General features: G+C 41.9%; 1 pseudogene; it reads right to left on the reverse strand.

The window, feature by feature from the left end:
* Positions 1 to 1,943: 1,943 nt before the first annotated feature.
* The window catches only part of LOC103255560, a 58,462-nt pseudogene continuing 50,082 nt past the window's right edge, over positions 1,944 to 10,323 (reverse strand).

Below are 10,323 nucleotides of genomic sequence, written 5' to 3' on the forward strand. Positions count from 1 at the left end.
TCAGCATCATGCTGTTTAGTGTCCATATCTCTGTGGGGTTTGGGGGAGTTTTGTTGTTGTTGGTATTTATTTTTATTCCATTGTGGTCTGAGAAGGTACATGGCAGTATTTCAATCTTGTGAAATTTGTTTACGCTTGATTTGTGGCCGAGGATGTGTTTGACCTCGGAGTACATTCCATGTGGTGATGAGTAGGATGTATATTCTGTGGTTGTTGAGTGGAGTGTTCAGTAGGTATCTACTAAGTCCATTTGGTCAACCCTCAAGTTGAGGTTCCAGATCTCTTTGTTGATTTTTTGCCTTGATGATCTTTCTAGAGTTGTTAGTGGGGGTATTTTGGTCTCCATCTATGATAGTGTTAGAGTCAATACCTTTTTTTAGTTTACTTAGTAGCTGCTTTATAAAAGCTGGTGCCTCTGTGTTGGGTGCATATATGTTTAGGATGTACATTTCTTGTTGGTGAATCGAACCTTTTATCATTATGTATTGTCCTTTCTTATCTTTTTAAATTATTGATAGCTTAAACATTGCTTTCTCTGATATTAAGATCACGATTCTGCCTTCTTTTGTGATACATTTGCCTAAAAATTCATTTTCCATCCTTTTACTTTGAGTTCATAGACGTCCTTTGTTGTGAGATGAGTTTCCTGGAAACAGCATGTTACTGGGTAAAGGTCTTTTTATCCAGTTTTCCATTCTATGTCTTTTCAGTGGTGCATTTAGTTAATTCACATTTAGGCTGATTATTAAAATGTGACAGTTTATCTCTGTCATAATGCTCTTTTTTTTTTTTTTTTTTTTGAGTTGGAGTCTCACTCTGTCGCCCAGACACTGTCGCCCAGACTGGAGTGCAGTGACTGCTCCCGGCCACCACAGCCTCAACCTGCTGGGCTCCGGCAATCCTTCCACCTCAGCCTTCCAAGTAGCCGGAATTACAGGCATGCGCTACCACGCCCGGCTGATTTTTTGATTTATTGTAGAGATGAGGTCTCGCTGCCCAGGCAGGTCCTGAACCCGCGGGCTCAGGCAATCCACTCACCTCAGCCTCCCAAAGGCATAATGCTCTTATAAGACTGCTTTGTTTTTATTTAGCTTTTGTGTTCATATATGTGTGTGTTTTTGTTTTTGTGGGTATGCTGTGTGTTCTGCTTCTGTGTTTGTTTGTGATCTTGTGAAGTATATGGTATTTCTTTTGCTTCTTTTTTCTTCTGTTCACAACAACTTTTTCAGTATCTCATGTAGAGTTGGTCTTGAAGCAGCATATTCTCTTAGGGATTGAATGTCTGGGAAGGATTTTAATTCTCCCTCACTGATGAAGCTCAGCCTGGCTGGTTAGGAAATTCTTGACTGAAATTGTTTATCTCTGAGAGCATTAAATATTAGGGTCCAATTCCTTCTGATCTGTAGTGTTTCTGTAGATAAGTCTGCAGCAATTCTGACTGGTCTCCCTCAATAGGGTAGTCTGACTTTTTCCCCTTGCTGTCTTTAGGATTTTTTCTTTTATACTTACTTTGTGTAGGTGAGTTACTATGTGTCTAGTAATTCTCATAAAATGTCATGCAGGTGTTCTCTGAATCTCTTGTGCTTCTATAGTCATCTCTCTGGCCAGATGAGGGAAGTTTTCTTGAATGACCTCATGGAATTTTTGTGCCAGGGTATTTTCTGCTTCTCTTTCTATTTCAGGTATTCTGATCATAGATTTGGTTTCTTGATAGAACCGCATATATCTTAGAGAGTTTATTCTTTCTTCTTAAGTTTTTGTTCTATATTTTTAATAGATTGGGTTAATTTCATATTTTGGTCTTCCAGCTGAGACTATTTCATCTGCTTGGTCAATTCTGCTGCCCATGCTTGTTAGTTTGTCATTTATTTCTTGGATGGAGTTGTTTATTCCTGTTATTTCTTTTTTTTTCACAGTGGTATGAACATTTATTAGGATGTGCCTTAATATAAGCACTGGGGCTTGCCTTTGGTGCTCTTGATGATAAGGTCCAAATGTTCTTCCATTTCTTCTTGAGCAATGACACCAAGAAGTTGACAGCCAGGTGAATGTTATACACAAGCTCACCATCTGTCATCTTCATGTGGCCAACAGCCACAGCCAGACACAGTACCATCTTCATCTTGAACTTGATTGTGGAGTTCACTTAATCAACTTTGGCCACAATGTTTTCATTGTGTGTCAGCAGGGAAGGGAATTTGTCAGTCTTATTTAGGCCTGGGCCAAGGATTCATGAGATCTGCTTAATCAGAGACTCTGAGGCCAAAAAGGCATCATACTTCTTAGCCAGCTTCTTTACCAGTTTCTTGTTCTTGTTGAGCTTCTTCAGTGCCTTGATGTCCATGTGCAGGATGTCCACAGTCTTGGCCTCATCACAGTGCTGTTGGTCTCCCAGGACACACATGGAGAACTTGGGGCAGGAGGTGGACTCGAGCCTGACGGTAGCTGAGAAGCAATTGTCCTTCTGGGGCTCATAGTTTTTCAGGCTGATCTGCAGCTCCAGGGACTCCAAGAACTTCCAGTGCTTGTGCTGGTTCCCGTGTAGGACTTCCCACACTGCCTCCTACAGCATGTCACGCAAGACTTTGCTGCTTGTGGCTCCTCATGCCTTGGTAACCAGAAAAGCTATTTCTGTTATTTCTAAGTATGCTTTCTTGAGTTTGCCCAGCTGTTGAAATTTTATTTAGTTTTAGCCCTTGCATTTCTTGATTTTTATTCATTCTATCCAATGATTCTCTGATCTCCATAAGTGCCTTCTGGGTACTGTCGTTCTTGGAGATAGCCATTGTTTGTGCCAGCTCTTCTTTCTTGCACTGACTCTTTGCTGGGGCTCTGGTTGCCAGCAGTTCTTTGTTGATTTTTCTTAATTTGTAGCAGTTCTCCTATGTTTCTCTTTAATTCTGTTGCTAAGTGGAAAATGGAGAAGCAGTTACTTCTAATATTTGCTCTACCTTTTGTCCTTCTTTGAGCCAGGGCTCTGGGTTTGTTCAATTATGAAGTTGGGCTAGGGGCGGGGTGTTGTGCTTTCTCTTTACAATTTTGAGCACTTACTAGGGGAAGAGGGGTGCTGTAAGGATTCAGAACCTATTGCCAGCTCATAATGCTTGCTGTCTGGTGAATGGACCAGCTGGGACTCACTCTCTTTCTCTGCACAATATGATCTTACAGTTGATATGCTTGTATAGCCCCTGAATTCAAGACAGGGTATAAGAAGGAAAAGAGAAATGAGAAGGAGAGGAAAAAAGGAAAGGAGGAGAAAGGAAAAAAAGAAAGAAAAATAGATAAAGAAAAAGAGAAACACACACACACACACACACAGAGAGAGAGAGAGAGAGAGAGAGAGAGAGAGAGAGAGAGAGAGAGAGAGAGAGCAAAGAAAGAGAAATAGAAGAAGGAAAGAAAAGAGAAAGCCAACTAGCAAGTAAAGCAACCAAGCAAGACAAGCAAACAAACAAACCAATACTGCCACCAGCATCCTTCTTGGTAAATTCCTCTGTCTGCCTCTATCAGGGGAGGCTCAGGGAAGGGTGGCTCATTTGGGGTTGCACATCTGCTGTTACCAGTCAGGGCTTGTGCATTGGGGGCAATTTTCTCTGAGGCTGCAAAGAGCAGCCCCCATGCAACACAGAGATCAGCATCTGGTCTCAAGATGCAGTCCAGCTGTTCTGCAGAGGCCGCCCTGGAGCACTTCTCTGCCCAGGCATTAGAGAGTTAGTTTCTCTGATGGGAGGCATAACTCCTTTCCCAGCAGTTGCCAGTCTCCTGATCTCAGGACCTGGTGGCAGGGCTCTGGAGCCCCGTTCAGGCTCGAGGTGGGCTGTCTTCACTGCTTCCTTGGGAGTCTACCTCAAGTTCCCTCTCTGTGTTCCCTCTGCAGCCCTCACCTTCAGCGTTCAATAGATAGCATATTTTTTTTTTTTGAGTTGGAGTCTCACTCTGTCGCCCAGACTGGAGTGCAGTGGCCACTCCCGGCCACCGCAGCCTCAACCTGCTGGGCTCCGGTGATCCTTCTGCCTCAGTCTTCCAAGTAGCCGGAATTACAGACATGTGCTACCACGCCCAGCTGATTTTTTGATTTGTTGTAGGGATGAGGTCTCACTGCCCAGGCGGGTCTCGAACCCGTGGGCTCAGGCAATCCACTCACCTCAGCCTCCCAAAGGCGCGGGATTACAGGCTGAGCCACTGAGCCCGGCTAATAGATAGCATTTTAATTCCATTAATTTTTAGGCAGTCTGAGAATGAAGTTTCACCTCTTTTAAATGGAGGTATTATTTATATACTTGAAAATGTATCCATTTTAATTGTATAGTTTTGATGAACTTTGGTAATTGTTTATAATCATGTAAACACTGCTGCAATCAAGATACAGAACAGACTCTCACCCTACATTTTTTTTTTTTGAGTTGAAGTCTCACTCTGTCGCCCAGACTGGAATGCAGTGGCACGCTCCTGGTCACCACAGCCTCTACCTGCTGGGCTCCGGCGATCCTTCCGCCTCAGCCTTCCAAGTAGCCGGAACTATAGGTGTGCACTACCACGCCCAGCTAATTTTTGGTTTATTGTAGAGATGAGGTTTCACCAAGTTGCCCAAGCGGGTTTCAAACCCACGGGCTCAGGCCACTCACCTCGGCCTCCCAAAGTGCGGGAATTACAGACTGAGCCACCAGGCCTGGCCTCACCCTAAAATTTTTTTAATGCACTCGATCTCCTCCTTCTGCTCAGCTCTGGCAACCACTGATCTGCTTTCTATCACCCAAATTTTGCCTTTTCTACACTTTTAAAAATAAATGGAATCATATAGTTCACACTCTTTGAGTTTTTAAAATTTATGTTGTTGTTACATGTTAATATTTCATTCCTTTTGCTACGAGTAGCATTGAGAGTATAAAACCTGATAGCTGGGAACCCAGGATGGGTTTTGAATATGGAAATAAATGTTGAACAGTAAGTGCATTAGCTTTTTTGCTATGTGGGGTGTAGTGCAAACTCTCTCCTCCCCACAAAATCTCCTCTGCAGGGAGCGTTGCTTTTTGACAAATCAGCAAAGTATGGGTCTGGCTTTGCCATGGGTGTGGGTGTGAGCAGAGGGCCCCAGAATGTAGCTAGAACCCCAACTCTTTGCTTTGTCCTTCACATTCTGCTCTGTCTGTGGTCAAGGTTTTCTTTGTTTCACCTTTTGTCCTCTCCCTCTTTATTATCTTCAAATATATATGTCTAATTTTAGCTCTACCAATGGTGGTTTATATATTTTTAAATAATATCTTAAGCTTCTTTCAGTTTAACAGGCTAAGAGATGAAAGAGCACATGTTGATGACCTCTGTGACAGGAAATAATGAAATGAGGAAGTGTATCCGTTCATAAACTCCCTGTACCCCCAGCCTTTTCTACCTTACTTTTTTTTTTCCATATTACTATACCAAACGTCTATTATAAGTTACTTACATTTTGACATTTTGTGGAATTGTAGCAGTTATATTGTCTCCAGAGAAAAGCAGAAGAAATTTTAAGACACTTGTATTAAATAGCTAGACCTTTCCTTTTGTGAGTTATTTAATTTATCACTTTGTCACTATTATATCTTTAAGTTACGGTTTCAGGGATATTTCAGGGGTGATAGAATTTTTTAAATTATAGAGATGTGGGGTACAAGTGAGGATTAACTGCATAAGTAGGCTGCATGCAGGTTAAGTTTGCGCTTCTAACTGGCCCTCACTCCCTATGGTAGTGGACCAGGGTGATAGAATTTCTAAGTTCTCTCCAGGCACGATGACTCACATCTATAGTCCCAGCACTCTGGAAGGTTTAGGAGGGAAGGTTGCAGGAGAGCAGGAGTTTGAGACCAGGTTGGCCAATACAGTGAAATCCCCCACCTTCCATTTCTACAAAACATTAAAAAAAATTATCCAGGTGTGGTGGCGCATCTTTAGTCCCAGCTTCTCAGAAGGCTGGTTTGAGCCCAGGAGGTTGAGATTACAGTGAGTTGTGATTGTGCCTCTGCACTACAAGCCTGGGCAACAGAGTGAGACTCTGTCTCTGAAAGAAGAAAAAAAGGAATTTAAAGATGCCATTCTGCTGCTTTTACTTGCAAACAGAATCTTAGCAGCATATAGAATTCTTGGTTACATCTTTTTTCCTTTAATTCTCTAAACTCAGGACCTTAGTCAGATTGGGGCTAAAGCCCCTCTAGGGTCAGTCCAAACACAACCCTGGTAATGAGAGAAAGAAAATAGACTATAGGGACTCGGGGAGTTCCTTAGTTTCCTTAGAAATGGTGTGTGCAAGAACATGTTTCTCAGAAAGAAAAAAGAAGGAAAGTTGAACCACCAGCCACATTCTCTGAAGTCAGTTTTTCCAGAGATGTCTTTGGAGAAGAACTGGAGGAACATGTAACAGTTATCTTCCAGACAAATATGCCCTCAGACTTTCTCCCTCCCCTTCTGAAAGTTCTCATACCCTGAGAAGGACTGGAGGGGCGGGCCTGGACCAGAGCTGCCCCCTTACTGTGCACTGCACACATCCTATGTGACCTCTGGGGTGGGGTGATGGCCATTCCTTGGTTTCTCGGTGATGCAGTTTTCTTCTCTACTTTTTTGTTCTCTTTGTGCATTTTCTTGGGTTTCAGGGAGTAGAATTAGATATGCATTCTTTATGCAATTCTTCTGAAAGTTCTTTCCTTTTAAATATTTTTAATATCACATGGGTGCGGTGGCTCATGCTTGTAATCCCAGAACTTTGGGAGGTGGAAGTGAGAGGATTGCCTGAGTCTAGGGGTTCAAGATCAGCCTGGGCAACTTGGTGAGACCTCGTCTCTACAATAAATAAAAAATTAGCCTGGCATGTGGTGTGCGTCTGTGGTTACAGTTACTTGGAAGGCTGAGGAGGAAGGATCACCTGAGCTAGCAAGTCGAGAGCTGCTGCACTCCAGCCTGGGCGACAGAGTGAGACTCGGACTCAAAAAAATAAAAGCAAAATAAATATTTTTAATATCACCAAAATTATATCCCTTTCTTATTTATAATGTTATGTATTAGTTTTGCTAAATTATTTTTGTTGACTACAATAGCCTGAGACTTGCCTTTATATTTCCAGTCCCAAGAACAGGAAGCAGCCATTATACTTAAAGCCAATTAATTCACTGAAGAGTCAATTCAAATGATAAATTTGGCCTTTTCAAAACATATCTGCTGTGGACTGAATGTTTGTGCCCCTCCGTCCCCCTGCTATCCTCTTTATATGATGAAGCCCTAGCCTGCAATATCATGGTATTTGGAAGTGGGGACTTTGGGAAGCAATTAGGTTTAGAGGAGGCCCTGAGGGTGGGATCCTTCTGAGGAGATTAGTGCCCTTATAGGAAAAGGAAGACAGGGCTCTTGCTTTCTCTCCATACTCATGCACCTTGTTTAAAGGACATATTCTTTTAACATATTTGATGAGTAGAAATATATTCTATTTTCTTCTCTATTTATTAGATCAGATTAGTTCAACAAATATTTATCCATCACTTTCTTGGTTCTAAGGATACAGCAGTGAACAGATAAAGTTCCTGACCTTGTGAAGATTATGTTCCTGAATTGAACTAGAGGGTGGGATGAGGAGTCTTCTCCATAGTAGAGTGGTGGTACCCACCCTGACTGCAGTTGGTTGAAGAGCAGATGGGAGGAAATGAGCTGATAATGGCACTGTGTTATCTTCTGTGGTCTCCTTGCAAAGGAGAGCAGAAAAGTGGGGTAATGACTGGGGAAGGGAACATGGGGACTAGGGAGGATTTCTTGCAACAGCATGTCTGTACTCTGATGGGAATGATGATGCAGGGAGGATGTCCCTGAGTAATTGAGGGGGAATGAGACAGAGCATGTTGATGGAGGGGGCAGTCTTTGTTAGGAGCATGGAAAATTGATGTCAAGTGATAGGGGAGGGAGCAGAGCACAGCCCACGTGAGAGCAGGCTAGCAGGTAGGGTGGGAGCCTTGGAATGACTCTGGCATTTGCTTCTGTTTTCTCTCTGAAGTGGGAGACAAGGCCTTAAGCAAGGGCGTGGGAGAATTTAACTCTCAGCAAATTGGTTTCTGATGAATGGACCCACAGCCCAGAAAACTGCTCGAGTTGCGTAGCAGTTTTAAAATTTTAAATTGTATCAGCCATTAGTTGCTGCTTTTATTTTTATTAACTTCTTCCTTCAGTCTTCTTTATGTTATTGTGTTGAGGTTTGGCTACGTTTTCTATTTCTTCTCATTCAACAGTGAGAGCACTTAGGGCAGTAAATTTTCTTCTGAGCACAGCTTTCACCCTGCCCCTCTCCCTCCATGAAGAAATGGCAGTACAAAAGAACTTATTCAGCTTGAACACCAAAGTTCAAATTCTAATTGGATGATGTGGGGTCTGTGGCAGTTGTGAGGCCTGACCCTCCGGATTCCTCCTTTCCTATTTCTGCAGCTTTCCTGGAACCGGAGAATGTGCTTGTCACGCAGACTTCGCTACTTCAGGAAGTTTAAACAAAGTGTGTGCTGTTACGTTCCAGTGTTGCTTACATTGGCAACGCTGTTTAAGTCTCAGGGACTAATAGAAGAGTTACTACATTTTTCCTGTTAACTTTTGCATCTTTGAAACACATCTTGAATGATCTGAGAATTTGGGTTTTATTGATCAGGAAAGATCATTTTGTAGCAAATATTTTAACCCATCTATACACCTCTATATGATTTACCATCTGGATTCTCTGAAATGTTCTATGTTAATTATGTTTGAGAATTAGATGAAATTACACAGTGTAATTATGACTGTGTAAAAAGGCATAGGTGATAAGGCTATAAGGAACTGCACCTCAGTACTACTGGTTTATTCTAGTAAGTGGATTTTGGGTAAATTTTTTCTTCACATTTCCCCTCCATTTTCAACTTTTCTGCCATTAACAAGTATTATAATTTTTAAAATGTTTTAAAAGGATAGAAAATTTAAATTAGTATGTATTCTATAAATCACCATTACGTAAAAAATAGTATGTATAGTAATAGGACTGAAAGAAATGTATCAAAATGTTAACAGTTTTCTCTGGGTGATTATAACAATGGATGATTTTTATTCTCTTCCTTTTGCTAATCTGTAGTTTCCAAGTATATATTTACATATTCTTTATTCTTTTCATAATGGAAAATTTAATTTTCCTTTTAATAAAAGTAGAATCCTGACACGTTGTTCTAGGTATGAAACTCTTTTAACACTGATAAAGAGAACTTATAATGTGATGGAGACAGCTTTCAGATATTCTGATTTTTTTCCATCTTTGGATAATTTTCCTCAATTGTGTCTATGATTATTGGCTCTAGTATAATTGTTCTTGCTTCTTACTCAGGAAGACCCTCTGTTCTTGGGTTTTGACCTCTGGTCTCTGTAATTTTATATTCTCTTTTTTTTTCTTCATCTCTTTGTTTTCTCCTTATTCTGGGATCACTTTGTAAGCTTATCCTCCATGTCAGTGCCCAAAGGAGAGCTACTCTCATTCTGGAAATAGGATGATGAGAAACTCACATCTGTTTAGTGGAGGAATTGGGAAACAGACTGCAAATGCAGTCCAATTGTAAGATGTAGAATAAGTGAGGAGTTTTTAATGACATCCAAGAATCCTAGTAGCACATGACCAGGATGTAACACCAAAAGTAGAACCACATTTCTTGAGCTCAGACCATGGGTCTGGCCAAAAGTACCCTTTTATGAGGACCTGGTGCTTCTTGGGGGAGCCACAGGAGGAAGAGACATTCAGAGGACAGAGTTGGGATCAACCTTGGTACACAGATGCTAACACAAGCTGAGTCATTTCCCCAGAGTCTAGCACCTCTGCTCCTCTCTCCAAGGACCCTCTAGGCATCTACTTTCTCTGAGTTCCCCCATGACCTGCCTCTGGGTCACTGGTGCTTTATTCTTTTGACTGTCATATATGTTGTTTTCTTCCTGTCATCAACTCTTTCAGAGAGGGGTTCCCATCAGAGCCTCCTGGGCTTCTAACAATTTTTAAAAAAAAATTTTATCAGCCAGGCTTCCTGGAGTACTGCTAAGCATGGGCCTTGGGGATACAATCCTTTGGGTTTACGACATGAATCTCATCCCCAAGGTATGGGGGGCTGATTTGGAGGGGCTTTTCCAGTACACCCTCACACTGACAAGAGCCCCTGCTGTCTCCAACATGCAGCCTCTTCTGCTAGGTTTATTCTTGCCCTGCCCTCATGCATGGTGAGTCGTTTCTTAGGGTCCATTGCCCTCTCTGTTTTCTTCTTCTTCTTCTTTTTTTTTTGAGTTGGAGTCTCACTCTGTTGCCCAGACTGGAGTGCA

This window comes from Carlito syrichta, unplaced genomic scaffold, assembly GCF_000164805.1.
Source record: "Carlito syrichta isolate Samal-C Ts95f unplaced genomic scaffold, Tarsius_syrichta-2.0.1 Scaffold74861, whole genome shotgun sequence".
NCBI lineage: Eukaryota > Metazoa > Chordata > Mammalia > Primates > Tarsiidae > Carlito > Carlito syrichta.